Source organism: Desmodus rotundus, chromosome 3 (genome assembly GCF_022682495.2).
Source record: "Desmodus rotundus isolate HL8 chromosome 3, HLdesRot8A.1, whole genome shotgun sequence".
NCBI lineage: Eukaryota > Metazoa > Chordata > Mammalia > Chiroptera > Phyllostomidae > Desmodus > Desmodus rotundus.
Window position 1 is genome coordinate 167,571,796 of NC_071389.1, and position 19,463 is coordinate 167,591,258.

General features: G+C 40.8%; 1 pseudogene; it reads left to right on the top strand.

The window, feature by feature from the left end:
* The first annotated feature begins 17,091 nt into the window (after positions 1–17,091).
* Positions 17,092–17,176, top strand: LOC112318723 (small nucleolar RNA SNORD116; annotated as a pseudogene).
* Positions 17,177–19,463: the final 2,287 nt, after the last annotated feature.

A 19,463-nucleotide genomic window follows, 5' to 3' on the forward strand; every position in this document is an offset into this window, starting at 1 on the left:
GAACTATTCCACTTCAGAAAAACTCCCACTCAGCCTTGCTCAGGGTGAGGGCTACAGTCACTGTGAAGGACACAGAATACCACTTAAATCTCTTCCGAGAAGGAGTGGCAGTTTGCACAGATGGTACAACTGTTGGTAAATGAGCTTGATTATGTATTTTTGAATGAAGGGAAGTCTTTCATGCCTACTGGCTCCCTTGGTGGTGGAGGTAGAAAGCAGGAAAGATTTTAAATGGAAACTCGCTCTTTTCTTTCGTAACGAGCAGTGTGGTAAAGGAGGAGGTAGAGACAGAATTCGCTGGGGCAGAACAAGCTGCCGTCCCCAGTGTCAGGGGTCCTCCGCCAGCCTCGCCAGGCAGTTTCGGTCTTACAGAGAGATGTTTCACTGTCTTTTGTGTGCTCTGATGCTTTCCCCATCTTTCTTCATATGATGTTTAATATGTAAATAACACAAAACTTACAGAAAAGAAATTGAGATTTTAAAAATTCAACACAATCTACCCCCTTTACCCAGCCCCTGTAAACCATTTCCAGGATGTTATTTCTCTCATGTATACGGTATAGGACTCAATAATATTCTAGCCTCTGATAAATGCTTGTTGGATAACTGAAAGTAATTGTATGATGAAAGGCTAGAGATACACAAGTTTGTGCTCTGATTGTTTTTTCACTTTAATTAACAAAACCATTTGCTTTGTCAGTTGATAGATAATCATTGCTTTCATTCTGTGGTTTTGAAAAGTTCCATTGGGTGCCTACGACACCATTTACTTAGTAATTCCTACATACTTGGGGAACATTTACATTTTTCTCAGTTTTTCTCGTAGAGGTAACACTGCGATGACAAGCTTATTCCATGTTTTGTGGTCCACTTCTTGACAGATTCTCTAGATCAGGGGTAGGCAAACTTTTCCTGTAAAGGGGCAGATAATGGATATTTCTGGCTTTGCAGACCATACGGTCTCTGCCTCAGCTCCTCAGCTCTGCTGATGTAGTAGAAAAATGGTCACAAATGAACAAGCATGTCTACATTCAAATAAATCTTTAGGTGCAATGAAATTTGAATGTATTTAGGTTTCAATGGGTCATGCAATGTTGTTCTTTTTTGATTTTGTTTCAATCATGGAAAAAATGTAAAAGCCATTTTGAGTCCACAAGTGGTACAGAAGTCGGCAGCAGGCCGCATCTGGCCGGCTGGCCTGGTTTGCTCCCGAGTTCAGGGACTGCTGGGACAAATGACATACACTCAGTGTGGTGTCCTTGCTAGTGATTTTGATGGTTACCTTCAACTATTTTTCTTGGTTGTTAAATTTCTGAATTCAGACATTTAAATAGTCAGTATTTTCATCCTGAACCACATAACTACCAAGAGACTATGCAAAAGAACTACCCTTGCAGTTTATTAGCTCTGGCCAGTGACTATTTTCTTAAAATCGACCTAGAGAGACAAGGCTGTAGGAGAGGTCATCCCATCCAACCCTCTGCGGTGGCCACCTGAACAAGAAAAGCCCTAGTTAGAAAGTGTCAGAAAGGGCACTCCAGGGTTTCATCATCCAACCTTAATCCTCCCAATTCAAACACATTTCATTCTAATTCTCCAGTCAAGCCTGAGAACACCTGGCCAGCCGCCACGTTCAAACACAAAGACAATTATTAAGTTAATCCCTCTGCATTTCTTTCTCTATCCTGGGTTGATAATGGTGAGCAAGAACTATTTCCTTTTGTGGATTGTGTAACTGAAGGACAAAAGTGCCTTTTCTCCGATGGGATGGTGACTCAGAGAAAAGAAAAACCATGCTCCCTGCCTGTAGGGCTAACTGTCACGGCCATAAATTAATATTTATTAGACGTCTACCAGTCGCATTCCACTCTGTGAGGCACAATGGCAATTAGTCCCATTCATTACTGTATATTTTAATTTTTTCTTCATTTTCTTAAATTGTATCCCGGATGATTAGATTGCTTCAGGACATAAGTACCAAGTCGAAAGTACTCAATTAGGACACCCCGCAAGGCAGCAGCAGTTAGAACACAGTGTATTAAAATATTAGCTTCGCCGTTAGGATCCTCCACATGCAGAAGGGGCCGATTTGTAAGATGTTCTGAAGCCAGAGGACTCGGGCAGACCAGGGAGGACAGTCAACCCCCTGTGATGGGGAAGGCCTTTCCCCAGGTCCTTACAGGGGGCATGTGAGACCCAAGATTTTCAGGTAGCTTATCTCATCTGCCAGAGCCTTCCTAAATTATTTCTTAATTTTAAGATATGAAGAAAGCACAGTTCTCATTCTTATTCCAACAAGAAGTTAATTTTTTTCAAATAAAATCACTCATTTAAGAACTCTTGTTTATATATTCCTCCACCTGCATGCTCTATGTATTTTTATGAGATGTTTGTATAAAACAGGTAATAAATTATATATGAAGAAAATGGCCATTTCTCTTTATTAGACTATCATAGAAGCTAAGGCCAACGTTGCTCATGGCTGAGGATCACTAATGGGTAGAGTGGTATTCCACAGTCTGGGGGTTGCTTGTCTTAAGCTTTACAAATAACAGATCAAACATGGGCTTAGTAAGTATGTGACTGATTCTAAATCATATCGGGCTGTTTATACTGCAGGGGAAAGAGGTAAATCCCAAACTGCTTTGACCAGATTTTTCAATGGTCTGACAACAAGAAGATGAAATGTAGCACAGATAAGTATAAAATGATATACCCACAGGGAAAAGAAAAGGCAACCACAAATATATATGCAGTATAGAAAAGGACCCAATAGACCACAACACACTAGAAAAGAACCGGAGCTCAGATTCAACAATAAACTGAATTAAATCAATAACAGTGTTCCTGGAAGATAAGCTGATATCAATTTAGGTATTTTGATGTTTACCATCATGTCATAGGTCCAGGTGTATAAAGAGCATTCTTTGTTAAATGGCAAGATTCTAAAACAGCACCTAAGAATCCCCTGGAGATTCATTAAAACAAAGACTCTAGCACCCAACACGGAAGATATGACATGGTACGTTCCTGAGAAGGATCCCAAGAATCTGCGTTGTAAAGGAGCTGGCACCGTGACTCACAGTCGGGCAGCTCTCTGGGGCACACATTAGGACCTGGAGGGTGACGAGTTCTTTCTAGTCACCCCGTGTGCAGCTCACGTGTTTGCCCTTGGTATGCAACCTGCTTCCTGGGCTTTGTACAGACCTGAGAATGAGGAGAAACCACACTCCTGTGTGGGCCATCCACTTCTGATTTTTATTTCTTTAAAAAATGTAACTATTAAAACAACTGCTCCCATTGCATGCACTATGATTTGAACATCTCTCTGTTCCCTAAGGGTCTTGAAAGCAGGGACTGTTTTCATTCACACTGGTGGCCTTCGTGCTTAGCATGCAGGCATTCAGCTATATTTTTATTATTGGATGCTAGGCACAATGTTATTGATCGGTGGCACATAACATATGTGTATTTAAAGAAACACAAATCTCTGAGTAACAGAAGTTCCACTTACATTCGAGCTTTGTCACTTTGAATGAACAAACTTTTTCTCACTTATTCTTGCACTAGACATTCACCCAGTTCTACCAGTTCTGGCTCAGGGCTTCAGAGTCATTTCAGATTACCTTAAACAATGGCTTACAATTTATCATAGAGAAGGTATTAATAGCCTTCTAAAAATATGCCCCTCCCTCCATTCAGGTTTAAACTTGCCTTTTCTCAAGAAAAGACACTTTCAGTTTCTTCATGCTGCGATGCTGTGGGACTTTTATTCTAAGGTCACAGGTCTCACATTTTCTTCCTCTCTGGGTTAGCTCGCGTGTGATCGCTCCCTTTCTCTCTCTCTCTCTCTCTCTCTCTCTCTCTCTCACACACACACACACACACAGACACACACACACACTGAAGTGGACAATATTTGATTCTGCATAATCCTCTTCTCTTGCCCACTCTAGTTAAACAACCTCTTACCCACTTACCAACTTCATTTGGGTATTACTTTATATATTATTTTTCAGATTACATATTAACTCATCCTCCCAAGCTTTCACATGATTTTGAAGTTGTAACTTGATGAATTTATCCTTTTCTGCCATGAACATTTTACTGTTCAAACCAAGAAAAATTCTTTCAAATCAAGTTCCATTATGGTTTCCTCATAAAGGCAATTTTTGCATATGGCTTAAATTTGAGCTTTAGCAAACTGTTGCATTCAGTAAGTTGTGGCACAATTCAGAAAAAATTATATCCCCTGAAGAAAGACTAATGATGTTGGGGGGCTGTTTCATTTTTAGACCATACTGCTGAGAATATAGACTTTTGAACTTTTGGGAAAGAAACTAGTTACCCATGTCTAGCGAGAATAAATAAGATAAATAAAATTAAAATTAATAAAATAAGTAAGGGCTTAACTTAAAGCAAGAGAGTCACAAGTTTAACAGCAAGAAGAACAGGCTGCAGCAGTCACCTGAGGATAAGAGTGGCAACCTCATGAGAAAACTTCACTTGTCCAGAGCAGGACCTGGCCGAGAGGCTCTCTTGGAGCCTCACTGCACTGAATGCATTATAAAAAGAAAGCACAACTACATGGATGACTATGGAAATGATTTTGTGAGGTTAAAACAAAACAAAAAGGAGCATTTGATATCATTTGCATACAAGATGATCAAACGAGGTAACAACAGGTTTCCAAAGAGCAAATGAGGTAATGACCAAAACGACTGGCCAGTGATTTGTTACATAACAGGATGACAAAGGTTTGGATAAACTAGTAGGCACTGGAAACATATAGTCGTTCACTTATGTAGTAAGCACCCAGTACATTCATCAACAATATGTACTGCGTGCTTACTACATGCCAAACACTATTCTAGGTGCTTGAACAAAATAGAGATTCCCATAACTTACATGTAATTAGAGAGACACCAACAATAAATAATAAATATAATAAATAAATCATGAAGTATGTTAAGAAGTGATAAATAATGAGAAAGAAAGATAAAGGGGAGCCAATTAAGAAGGATTGGGCATGCATGGGTGGGTGCTTAATTGCAGAATTACAGTGGCCAGGGCAGGCCTCACTGAGAACAAAGATTTGAGCAAAGACTTGCAGGAGAGAGAGACAGTGAGCCCAGAGGCTGTCGTGGAGGAGGACTACTCCAAGACAAGACAAGAGGACAAGAGCTAAAGCAAAAGCCCCACACAAGGCACTTGATGGGCTCAAGGAACAGCAAGGAGGCCACAGGCTGCAAGGGAGTAAGGGAAGGGAAGCAGGGGAGGAGGCTGGAGGTAAGGCCGGGGGAGGTGGAAACAGCATGAAGGGCCATGCAGACCTTGGTCGACACTTCGAATTGTTTTGTGAGTGAATTGGGAGCCATGCAAGGGTTTAGGAAGGGGAGTGACAGGATATGACTTTTATTCTAAAATGCTCACTCCAACTGCTGTGTCGGGAACAGGTTGAAGAAGGAAAGAGCAGAAGCAGAGAAACCTTCTTGAGGCTCTTGTAGGATGAGAGCTGACAGTGGCTCTGACCAGAGCGGTGGCAGTGAAGGTGGTCAGTGAGGGGGAACCAGGGTGGATAGCAGGTTATAAAAAGAAAGAAAGGTGGTTGAAAAGCTGCCTCAGACAAGTTGTACTCATAAAGGAAAAAAAAATCACACGTTGCCTCTTTCATCAAGGAAACAAAGTAAACCACTATATTTGTATTGGTTATAGTCGATGCTTCTGCTTGCATTTCTCAAAATGACTGACAGCACTGGCTGCAAAGATGAGTTTGCTCTGGCAGTTCCTGTTGAGTAGCAGAATGATTTCTCTTACAACGTAACAGTGATGGTATGTGTGTGTTTAGAGTGCAGTGATTACTCAGGTCCACAAACAATGCAACCTTGACTTAAAAAGTAAACTGGCAGCTCATCTGAAAATAAAAGCCCCTTTGGGGGCAGGGCTAAATGAGGAATATAAAACAAGTGTCCATTTGTACACAAGGGCATTGTTCTGTTTTGTTCTTTATCTTGATCAAATATTGAATATCACGGACTGTCCAAGACATACATTATGCTCTTGGGTTCTCTCTTTCAAAATGGGATTCCACGTATCCTCTGCAGCCCCAAGATCAGTCCAGCACAGTGGCCGCTCCACCCCCCAAGCAGGTCTGGTTTCACTTCCCTCCCCTTCTGCACCCCAGGCCTCTGGGCCAAGATAGACTTCCCAGCCCTGCAGTCCAGGGGAAAGGTTCTTGCTGCAGGAAAAGGTTCACTCAGATTTACAGAATCATCTACAGGTGCTCATCAGGTGACATGTCAGAGCCAGTCCCTTCATTGCCCAGAGCCTGTCAGAGGGGATCCCTTCTCTAGCAAGGGATCCTCATCAAGGGCCGTGCATTCAGCGAGAGGGTGCTGCGTCCAGGCCCTGTGTTGTTGCTGAGAATACCTCTCAGGAAGCACTTGTTGCTGCTGGAAGGTTAGAAAATAGGTTTTTCTCATTCAGTCATCATCTGTCTCTGTAAATTCTGCCTCCATCTGGGATTCTGTCCCCTGGACAAGAATATTCAAAGACCATATCTATTCCTATTCTGACATCCACCTATCTGTCCTTTCTGTGTTTGTGGGCCTGATCAGCTTCATGAATGGTACAGAATGAACCCTGCTTCTTGAAACCTGAGCCACCCTAGGCTAGTTCCTGCAGTTATCCGGAAAGACAGAATCAAAAGTGGCTGTGCTGGGCGTTACCCCCCTGTGCTGCTCACCCTGTCCACGAGATCCCTACCTGAGTGCACGCACCACCCATCTCTCCAGGCAGACCCCTGGGAAATGGTGCCTGCCCCCATCTTCCTCTGGCGGCCCATCTCTATTCTGGTCATGTTGCCTAAGTTTCTGCCCTGCCTATCCCAGCTTTCTCAGTTGTACTAGCCATTATTTCTAGGGTATTAGCAAAACTTCTGCCCAAATGGCTCAGTTCATTCTTTGGACAGAGAGTTAACCTTGGGGCCTCTGCTGCCCTAAAGACCTCGCCCGCATCCCAGGGCATGTTCCAGCAGGGGCAGACCTTTCGGCCCCACTGCCTTGCATCCCTCTGTTCATCACACCCCATGGGCTGGTTCCACGCTCCCCACCCACTATGACCAGGGCTGAGTGAAAGTAGCCTCTGGCTTTCCTAACGCTAGAGCTGGTCACATGGCTGTTGTATCAAGGAAGAGTCTTAATTAAAGGCGAGAGAGCAGAGGAGACCATGGCCCTACCTAGATCCTGGCAGGCTAGCCTTGGTCTTGTCCCTTGGATGGAAGGTGTCCTGACCTCAGATATCTCTCCCTGTGTCTCTGAGCTTGACCACACTATGGACTATACCAGCAGGAGACGTGTCAATGTCATGTCCGTTGTATGAAGACAATCAACAGCACTCAACTGGGATTCATAAAACCTGGTTTTAAAGGGGCCACTATGTGGCAGTGGGAAAATCTGCTATAAAAAAACTACATGGGATCCTGGTCGTCTGTGGTGGGAACAGCCCTGTCTGCTGGGGCTCCTGAACTCTGCTTGTGTGGTGACCCTCCCTCCGGCCTCCCTCATCTACCTTTCTGATTACGAAAAGAATTGCCAGGGCCTTTCAGAGTCAGAAAGTATAGTCAGAGAAGATCCTGTGATGCAGAGGGTAAGAAACCCCTGTCACTCAGAGACTGAAGGTGCCACAACCAAGCTATTAAACCTTCTCCGTACTGACCAGCTGATTATTGTCTGGGGATGGCACACATGGCCAGGAAGGTTACAGGTCTGCTTACACATGCCATGTCCTGGGGAAGGGAAGGCCCAGAGCAGGAAGTAGGTAAGGATTTGCAAATACAGAAGAACTAAAAAAGAAAAGAAGAAAGACAGGGAGAGATGAAGGAAGAGAGGAAGGGAGAAGGGAAGGGAGGAAGAGAGAGAGAAATAGAAAGGAAGGGAGGGAGGGAAGAAGGGAGGACAGCAAGTGGGGAAGAGTTGAATGAAGAGTAGAGGTTAGCATCAAGGATCCCAGAGATTTTCCCTGTACTAATTAATATCCTATATGTGTCTTATTGTCTTAAACAAACATATTTTCTACTTTCTAAAACAAAAACTTATTCTTCCTTGGATTTGAGATTTTAAGAAAAGAAGAAAGATAAAGTAATCACCCCTTTAAGATGACTTTATCACAGGTGGAAGGGTAAATCATGGGATTCCTAAGACTTTCTTGTAAAAATACTTTGAATCCCGAATGAAATGTGTTTAAAAGAAAGGAAAGAAGGAAAGAAGGAAAGAAAGAAAGAAAGAAAAGAAAAGAAAAGAAAAGAAAAGAAAAGAAAAGAAAAGAAAAGAAAAGGAAAGAAAAGAAAAGAAGGAAAGAAGGAAAGAAGGAAAGAAAAATACCACCCACCCAGACTCAGGAAATAACTGATTTCTTCATGAAGAGCCTGAACAGTGGGCAAGGAATTGAGTTTTGTCCCTTGATTTTGGGTTGCTACACTGCTACCAAGCCACTTAATCCTGATAATTGTGGAATATTTCTCTTATCCCAGTGGAATGAAGCAGGGGTAGAAAATATAGCCATGAGTGTCTAGAAATATTCAACAGTAAGCTTCAAAGTCACTTTGACCATGATTTCTAGTGATTTCTATTCATTATTGTATAGAAGGAGGGTGGGTAGAGAGGGAGTGACATTCTCCCAGATTTCATTCAAGAAAAAGCAAAACTAGGAATCTAAACAGCTCAAGAGCATCAGCATACCATTGATAATCATGAGTATACCCAACGTGATTTTGATAATCATGAATATATCCATTGTGAATTTTTGTGGGCTTAAATGAGTTGATTCTATTCTAAATGGGCCAAAGATAATTAACTGTGTTTTACTTAGACATGCTTAAGAGTGAAACAAAGACTCCAGGGTCTGGGAGTGAGCATATATTTCCCAGCAGGCAGCTTACTTCTCTGAATGATATGGAACTGGCCATCAAAGAATTGCTTTCCAGAGGATCACTGTATCCTGGACAGTTGCAAAGAAAAGGACATGCAGTAAAATTCACAGTCACTTGGTGAGGTCAGCATCCACCTTGCTAATTATTAGCCAATTCAAGGTGAAAGTTCTATATGAATCTTCCCCTGGAAAATTCATATAGATAGCACTATATGAATTTCACTAGATAGCACTATATGAAATTAGCACTATATAAAATTCATTAGATAGCACTAATAAGACTGAGCAGAATGTATTTCCATCTAGAAAATAGGGGTTGTTTTTATTAAAAACTAAAGCATGTTTAAAAAGAGCTATGTACAGCACAAGGTAAAGATCCCTACTCAAAAATATTCCTCCCATTATCTGATACTTCAAATCTACCATTAGAAATGTATTTCTTCAAACGGAAAATAGTACGGTATTGAGCACCCTAGATTTAGAGATAGACACTTAGATTCTAAAGCTCAGATGTTGGTGGTGGGTAAGTCCTCAGATTCCATGGGTCTCAGTTTCCTTATATAGAGCATGGTGATAACAAAACCTACCCTTCAAGCTTCACAGGGTTGTGCTTCATACCTAACTACGTCTCTTTCTGTCCTGTACAGTAACCATATTTCCTGCCAAGCACCTTTAGAGAGTGTGTCTTCCTGACCTCCTCTCTGTATTCCTTCCTTTTGAAAATTTTTGTTTCCTATGAAACATCGGTTGCAATCAGCAGTATGTCAATTGTCTGGAATCTCTTTCTTGTCGCTTTTTTGGATTTCTTCAACATCACTGACCACTCCACGTGAAGACTGATAGAAATGTCTTTCTTGGCCTTTCTGAGCTGCTACGTTTATTTTTCACTCAGAGCCTTGAAGACCTCTTTGGCCAAAGGGAGAACAGGTGGTGTGGTGCGGGCCTAATTATCACCTTGTGGTCCTCCCTTTCTCATTTCCTTTTTTTTGTCTTTCTAGTCATGCTTTATTTGCATTTTTACCCTACCATTCGAAGGAGATGCCGTTTCTGCTCTCTCACACCCAGCCTTAGCACTTCCTTTCCCAAGCAGCTGTTCGAATGGAAATACTGTGGGCTTTCTAGTGCTTGCTGCTGAAGGGCCATTCTAAGCCTGGCTCTGGTATTTATGAACTAAGTGGGTAACGGGTGACTTCTCTGCATTTCTATCTCTTCATCTGTGTAAATGAAAATCACGTCTATTTTAACAGGCTCTTGTGGGATGAAAGATTGTTTATGTGCACCTGGGTCATTCAGGGTGATCAGTGAGTATTAACTCACTTACTCTTTCATAGATGCTTTCTTCTTCTTTTTATTCTTTGCTGGGCCTTATTTTTATTCTGAGATTCTTTAACATAAAATTCCTTGTACCCTTTCTTCCCAATTCTTTCTCTGTCTTCATCATGTAACCTCTGCCCTCTGGGGACTCTAGCTGAATGGCAACATATGAGAGCTTTTGTCTCCAAGAGCCCAGATACAAAACTCAGATCCCCTACCTCCCAGCTCTCTCACCACCATCAAGTCACCATGTTGCCTGTTAAATGGGGGTTATCTTATAGGTTGTGACAATCAATGTGACGATGGGCACCATAGGCTTCATGTGTTATATACATGGTCACTGACGTTACCTCTGTTATTTGTCCCCCTGGTTTATTAAATCGTGCTCTTTCCCTTACATTCATTGTGAATGATTTGCCTTAATGTTCTTCTAACCTCAAATTTCCTCTTTCAGATTAACTCTTCTCCTTTCTGCCAAATTACTCTCTCGCCTACGCATGCATTACAAACCCTTTCAAGGGGCATTGGTCTATTACTACACCAAAAGACATTTTCTTAAATGTTAAGATTTTTATTCCTTTTGAGGTCTTACAGTTGTATGCATAGCCATTTAAGTCTATAGCTAGGGTTATTTTTGTGTTGTTGAAGGCTTACTTATTGCTCATTTTTTTCTCTGCCCTCCCTCAACAAAATACCATCCCCTTCTACTTCAGATGCCTGCTCCCATCCCCTTCCTGTGTGGCCCTCTCTTCTGTGTTCACAATGGTTTTCTATTCAATTTTCACCCCCTTACCTACTGATTCACCTTTTTCTGATCAGTCTGCACTGGTAAGTTTAACTCACAATTCACTCTCTATTATTTGGGCTACACAATAGAAGAAGAAATACATGTTTCCCCAGTGGCCTTGCTTTATAGGATGAATACACTAGTCAGTTTAAAACCAGCCAACTGCCAACTTCTTCTAATTCAATGGTCATAGAACGCGGTTTTGATTTTGATTTTCTAATAAGTAAATATTCAGTAAAGAACAAAGACTCTCCAGTAGTTTGACAGAGACCCAGATATAACTCTCGGTAAAATTTCCTGTCTATGAAAACCAATCTATTCTGGGTCCCATCGACTATTTTCTCTGTCGTTATTCTGTCACGCCCAGCTTCCTCACTGTACACATCTACCATCACAGAGCCCCAACCTTCAGGCCCAAACCCCTCTTCTTCCTAACACGACTCTGGCTCTGGATCTTCTATGGCCCTGTGTTATTGGGACCACTTCCATTCTGCTTTCGACGTATTCTATCTCTCAGTATACTTCTTGATAACATGCAAACAAGAAGCAAAAAAACTCTCCACCCAATTCCTGTTAACAGATTCCGGTAATTGAACACATAGTAGATGCCACATTCTGGTCTAAAATATTTACATACTCTATCTCAGTTAATCCTCATAAGCACTATTTTTATTTTCATTTTACAGATTCGAAAACTCATAGAGGTTAAGTAACTTCCTCAAGTTCGTTTAACTAGTCATTTAACCCATGTCAGGACCTGTCTGATCCCAGAGCCCGCTTTCCTTTGCTCAGCGCTTCCTTAAAAGGAATTGGTGAAAAGGGGGAGAGGGATTATTCAGAATTTCTAAACTCTAGAACTCCATGGAGCTTCACCAAAACCCTGCTTTCTAGGATTTCGGTTGCCATATTGAGTGTTCTGAACATGGGGACCCTTTCATTCGCAGGTTAGTTTTTCAGTGGTAGGTATCCAGGGCTAGGTACTCAATGCGCACAGATAAGGAAGTCTAACCTCAAAAAGCTCACAGCAGAGTGAAGAAACTTGGTTTTCCAGATCAATAGGGTGTGAGTTGCAGAAATCTTCACGAACCTTACCATCTTTTGACATACCAGGGATCTAAATGAAAAATGAAAAATATGGAAACAGTCCTTTCTAAATTGCTTCCTTGAGCACCTGCTGGAGATCGAGATAGGTCCACTCAAGATAAGGTCTTTGCCCTAGATTATGTATCTGCTGTAAATACAACCACTACAAAAGCAAACGTTGGAAACCACCCTGAGGCTACTCCCAGCTCTTCCACAAAAGATAACCATTGCAGAGCCTCTTCTGAGTCATTGAGCCCCCAAGCACCAGGCTGCAGGAATTCCAACCTCCTAGTTCTGTGTCTGGGCTCATTCATTACTATGGATGTAAACTACTAGTTCTCACTACTTAAACTTTACTATCAAAGCTGAGTTTAGCCACATAGTGATTATTGAGACCACCGGGGCATCAGCTACTTGGTACTCATGAAGCACCAGTATCCAGAGAATTCATAGATGCCCTTGCTGATATGGAGCAGAAGTCAAGGAATTCTACCACATACAGATAAGGCTGTGCCTTTTCAATAAGGCTGATCTATAAGCTTTTTTGATTTTTTTTCTAAAAATAAGCCAAGGCTCAGAATGGTATCACCACCAGTTCTTGTGTTTATTCATTTATACACACAGCTATTGAAGAAAATTTAAATACTTAGTGTATGCCAGGCCCTATTCTAGATGATGGAATGCAGCAATACCTAAGTCATTCAAGGTCACTGTTCTCCAGGGGCAAAGACAGTAAATAAGCATACAAATAAATCCACAAAATATCTTTAGGCAGTAATAGGTACTTTGAATACTTCAGTAACAATAGTAACTATAATAATATCAGCAGCTAAACTTATACAGTGCTTAACGTGATTCAGGTAATGTTCAAAGTGGTTTTACGTATAGTAACTCATTTGGTCCTCACAACCCTATGAAGGAAGTATTACAGTTACTTCCATTTAATAAATTATGAAATTGAGACATGAAGGGGCTCAGTGACTTGCCTGAGTTCATGGGAATAAGAAAATGCGAACGAAAGTGGTAAAACAGGCGTGAGGGATACTTTAGATAAAAAAAAAGTCAGGGCAGACTTCTCCTAGGACATCTTATTAGAGTTCTCCAAAGAAGAGAACATATAGGAAATGTATATTTACATACACACATGTGTGTGTGTGTGTGTGTGTGTGTGTGAGAGAGAGAGAGAGAGAGAGCGAGATTGTTATAAAGTGTTGGTGCATACGATTATGGAGGCTGAGAAGTCCCACCACGTGCCATGTGTGAACTGGACACCAGGAAAGCTGGTGATGTGGCTGAAGGCCTGAGAGCCAGAGAGCTGATGGTGAAGATTCCAGTCCAAGTCTGCAGGCCTGTGAACCAGGAGCCCAAAGACAGAAGACCTATGTTCCAGCTCCAACAACCTGGCAGAGTGAATTCACCTTCTTTGCCTTTTAGTTCATTCAGATCCTCAAGAGATTGGATGATGGCCATCTATACTGGGGAGGGCAATTTGCTTTACTCAGTCAACCAATTCAAATGCTAATCTCTTCCAGAAACACCCTCACAAACACACCCAGAAATCATGTTTAACCAGATATCTGGGCATCTCATAGCCCAGTCAAATTGACACATAAAATTAACCATCACAGATATGACATTTCACTGGAACCTGATAAAGAATGAGCCAGCTGAAATGTTCTGAGGGAAGAGCATTCTCGGCAGACAGAACAAGTGCCAAGGCCCTGAGATTGCTACAAAGTAGGTGTGTTTTTGAAAAAGAATGGCCAGTGTGGCTGGAATGTAGTGGTTGAATGCAACAAGGGCAAGATGAAGTTGTCAGGGAGGCTGTAGCCAAATCATGTAGGGTTTTATCGGACAAGCTAAGAGCTTGGGTCTTCTTCTAAGGACAGTTGGAAGATGTTGAGGAGTTTACGACGGGAAATGCTATGATGTGCTGCACATTTTTAAAATATGTGGAGAATGGACTGTAGACACATTAGTAGTGGAGACAGAGCAGTTAAGAGGCTTTTGCAGGAATAAGGGTGGGAGATGATGGTGATAAAAACTCTGATGGTGGTAGAGAAGTGAGCAATTCAAGATGTATTTTAGTGGTAGAGTCAACATTATTTGCTGTTGGATTGAAGGAGAGTGATAAGGGAATTAAAGAGATCATTTATGATTACTGTGGTTTTAGCCTGCCATAGTGACTTGTGAGAGTCAATACTTCTATTTTTAGAAACTTTCCAAGACAGTTATTAAACATATGATTAAAAATTAAATGATATAAAATTATAAAATAAATTATATTAAAAACAAAGGCAATAAATTCTCAAAACTCATTACTTCCTAATTATTTTACTTTTACTACATGTGTACTAGTATCTGCGACCCTGAAGTTATTTGTGACGATGCACCTGTCCAGTGTATCCACATCGTTGTGTCGTTATGCCACAACGACCCGCTCTGGCACATCTTCGCTGCCATCAGTGCCACCGCAGTGGTCGCCTGAAATCAGATACCGTGAGAGTGTTTACCCCATGGAAATTGCAAATGGTATTGCAGATCAGGGCTTGACTTGTTGTTTTGTTGATTGTCGAGACTTAAGAAAGTGATGGGGGAAATATTAATAATGCAGAATAATGGGTGGGGGGGTGCATGGTGATGGGAGGAGACTGGACTTGGGATGGTGCACACACAATACAATACACAAATGATGTAATGTAGAATTGTACACCTGAAACCTATATAATTTTATTGAGCGATGTCATCCCAATAAATTCAATGTAAAAGAAAAAAATTATGATACTGCAAATTAGATTTAAAAGTGTGTTGTGTCTATCATTGAGTTATGGATAGCACAAAATGTCGAGGAATAGTCTTCCGGCATTCAGAAGTATTGTCTGATGCACCGCCTCTTCCTCTCCTTTTCTTTCAACCTAGAGACTAAGTATTAGCCAAAAGCATTGGTTAAATCACTGCTTGTATTAGATGAGAAAAAAAATCCAGCTGTTTCGTTTTCATTTTCTATCAGGCAAGGCCCATAAGGAGGATTAGATCCCATACAGACAAAAATTTTTAAGTATTTATTTTCTGCATATTTGAGTGTAATGTGTCAGTGAAGTTGCAGCCATGTGACAGGCAGTGAGTAATAGGCCCCCCATGGGTCACTGGGGCCCTTTAAACACGCTGAAGGCTGGGTTCTGTCCAGCATAGAGAAGCTAAATGTTCTGTGAGGTAACTGCAAGGGCAGGGCCTCTGTCTGTTCCCTGATGCATCCTGAGAGCTCCCTGAGAACATCGGCTGACACACACTGCTTAATAAATATAAGCTGAATGAATAAACTTTTTAATTGCAATAGTGGAAGTTTATATGAAAAAAATGCCTCTGAATAGAAGTTTAGAGACCCGATTGAGGATTTTAAGAAGCAATCATGCTGGGTAACAGCAAGGGAGAAATTAACACAATGTATATGGCTATTTTTTTCATGGTGTAGAAGAAATCTAAGTAGGGAAGTAATGCCAGCACTAATCGAAACATCCCAGAGTAAACTTTCATCTCCTTTCACTTTCTCTCATTGTTCACTTCTACACCTCCAAAAGGATTTAGTAACGTTTGATGGTTTTGCTTGGGTGTTTTAACAAAAGCTGATCTCATGCTGGCATGATAGCATGATTATTAAAAAAAAAAAAAAGAAAGCAAGAAAAATAAAAAAACAAACAAAAAAACCTGTTCAAAAGACTAGCAGAGTACTTAAGAGTTCTCTGAAGGAATAGTCATGGGGATTTCTAAAATATTGGCCCCTTTATTTCCCAGTCCCACCTGAAAACCCCACCAAGATTTGTCTTCCAAGCGCCTGAAAAGCAATGTAGAAGAATTTCTGTAGCTTGAAAAGTTCTGGAAATAATTGTTACCGCAAATCATTGCTCAACCACCGTTCACACTGGCCCATGAATAGCATTCTTGAGTTCTCTAGGGAGCAGAGGCAAACAAGTGACTTCAGACTTCAAAATCCCAGGAGTGATTTTGGCTTGGCTCTGACTTTCCCAGAGGCAAAATTATCCTCATACAGAATATATCACAAATCCCAATGATGACTGTCTCTTTCCAGGTTTTAGGAAGGGTCTAAAAACACAAAAGCCTTATGCCTCCTTCCAAAATCCACTAGCGCTCAAAACAGTGGGCTTTTTGCTTGTTTATTACTAAGTGTTCTCAGCTCTGGGTGTCAAGGGTCTCCTTGAACATGTTTTTTAGCAAGTGGATTATAGTGATGCAGATGACTCCTCAAATTAAAAATTTACAAGGATTTTCCTTAAGAGGAAAAATGTAACTTTTCACTTGATTTTCCTTTTTAAAAAGGACACTTATAAACAAGCTCTTTTTGAAGCATATCTAAACTATACATATAAGACAAAGAAATAACCTAGCCATTCCTGGGAAAATAAAATCATTACCTTAAGTGAAAACAATAATTAAACCAGTTTAATAGCATCTATATGTAAAACTAGACGCGGCTCATAGACTGGAGTGTCTGTGGGGGGAACCATATTTGGGGAGGTGTCACATAGATATTATCAAAGCTTTCACTGAACCACGTTTAGTGTTAAAATATTTAGCTGCATGATGTGGCTCCAGGGCTTTGTGTGACATGCGATGTGCTGTGAGTTGGGCAGGCGAAACCGAGCGCCCCTGTGCTGCCCTGGAGTCAAATTCACTCTCTGCTCTCTCTGAAGTGATTTCTTTCTTATGCTTAATACCAGCTTGGCCTTGAGCCCTTCCTGACACCATCAACAGGGAGCTGTAAACCATGGGTGCCCTGGGTTAACATGGTGTTCAGTCGGCTGGAATTGTCTTCAAGTCCAAGACAGTCCACCATATAGCATAGTTATGCGCCCGTGTTTCTTCCTACATTTGAGAAGGTGGGTGAAAGTACTGACTGAGAATATATAGCCAAATATGGGGAATTTAAACTCTTAGAGCCTCTCTTTAAAAATTTCATGGACATATCTACGATGACTCCCTCATAATGCATTCCTTGGAAAAGCTGAATAAAATGAGTGAAAACTTCAACTATTGGATCTGAGGTAAAAAGAAGAAAAAAAACCCACTTCAGGTGTAGTATGTACGGTCATTTGTATGTGGGGGGGTCATACATGTGTAGTGACATGTATAATCTGTATAATGAAAGGTACAGTAATTGAGTAATGGGGTATCACATTATTTGGCTAATAAAGAGCACAACATATGCTCCAAACAGAGTAATTTTTTAAGTATTATTATTGTTGTCGTTGCTATTGACAATAACAACAAGCAACAGGTAATAAATACAAATTATGTGACAGACGTTGATTTATTGGCTTGTTTAATTCCCATGAGAAACCTATGAGCTACATGTGATTAGCAATAAAAGAGATGAAAAAACGAGGTGAAGAGAGGTTAGCTAACTTGCTCAGTCAGAACTAAGAAAAGGTGAAGCTAGGTTTCAACTCTCGTGTTTGGCTTCTTTGAAGCCTATTTTTAAACTAAATTAAAATGAGTTAAATATTGGTATCATCAGGGACAAATTTGATTTTTCTTTGATGATTTAAAAAATAAACCCTATTGTCCTAGTAACTCTGAATCACATGGTAAATGTATAATAAAATACAAAGCATTAGGGTCTCCAATCATGAGACTTATGAATAAGTAAACCTGTATTGAATATTTACAAATACAGCAACACAAGCAAATAGACATAATCCTTTTTGAGGTGGAATGTATAAACTGCGTCACATCTATAGTCAATTTAAACATAGTGTTTTCACATTATGTGAAGGAAGTAAGCCCTATATATATTCATCAATTTATTTAAGAAGTTCTTCTCTAAATTAGGTAAATGTTCCAGAAGAAAAATATACCATTATTTTAAAATCCCAGATGGTTTTAAGTTTTCTAATTGCAAACCTTAAACAGAGGTAATGCTTGATGGGAAATAAGAGAATTTGTCATTTAAAAAATCGAGGCATTTGCATGGGGTACCCAGCAGGTCTTAGTGTGTGACAACACAGATAAAAATGGTCATTGCACCCTGGCTGGTGTGGCTCAGTGAATTGAATGACAGCCCTACTAATCGAAAGGTTGCCAGTTCGATTCCCAGTCAGGGCACATGCCTGGGCTGCAGGCCAGGTCCCCAGCTGGATGTGTGTGAGAGGCAACAGACTGATGTATCTCTTGCACATCAATGTCTCTGTCCCTCTCTTTCTCCCTCCTTTCCCCTCTCTCTAAAAATAAATAAATAAAATATTTTTTAAAAAAGAATGGTCATTGCACTAAGATCAGCCAGCAATAATTGGGCAGATTCAGTATTTTGTCCACTGTGAATCCTGTAAAATCTTCATTTATTTTCAAGACATTTGTGAATGGAAACGTCACATAAGAGCATCACAGCTGAGAGAATCTCATAATGACAAAGTAAGCTTTTGTAAAAAAAAATTCACCAAGTTACAATCTTTCAAGTTAATGCTTTCACTTGATGTAGACATAGTTTTAGAAAACCATGCTTAAAATAAAGTGAAATTGAGTTTAAATATAACAGACTGCAAGCTGTCAAAATTGTGAAACCTTAAATAGGGGCAGTACAGTTTGCTCCAACTCCTGAATTTTCTCTTATGTCCACTCCATTCTTCATCACCACACAAGCCCACAGTGATCATGTTTATCTCACAAAGTCAGTTCTAAAGCATTCAACCGGGCAGTTTCACTGCCTCCATTCTACTCAGATTGGTTTCAGGCTCTCTTCCCCATCAGCGCCCAGAAGAGAAATACAGACTCAGCAGCATCTTCCCTCATTCACCCCCAGTAGCTAAACCTAGCCATTCCATCTCATTAGAATCTGGGGGAGAAGCCAGGGGACACAAAATAGCCTCAGGGTAAGGCTGAGACACTCAAAGTCCTGGAGATAACTTGATGCTGGGTGAATAACAAGAAGATTAGTAGGAAAATGGGAAAGTAGCTAGGGCCTGCCCATGGAGATCCTCAAGTGCCCTGTGTTAAGTTATGGGTTGTTATCCACAGAAGAGATCTGTGAGCCCCTTCCTTGATGACTGAAATTCACATAACAGAATTCCAAACTACAGAATAATTGTACCAATTATCTTATAATCTCTAGGCCATTTCTACTTTATAAAATGAAGTGTTTACCTCACAAAATTAAGGTATATTCTAAAGTTCCAAAAAGTTGTCTTATATTCAATGTTTCTAAAAAGATGATTCTATCAGTGCAAAGAAAGAGGTGTGACCATGCACCCCACCTCCTCAGAAATATTTTGAGAGCCTAGGAATAGGCCTGAAACTACATCAATCTTAACTACCTGCCTATAAGTCTGGTGGCTCTGCA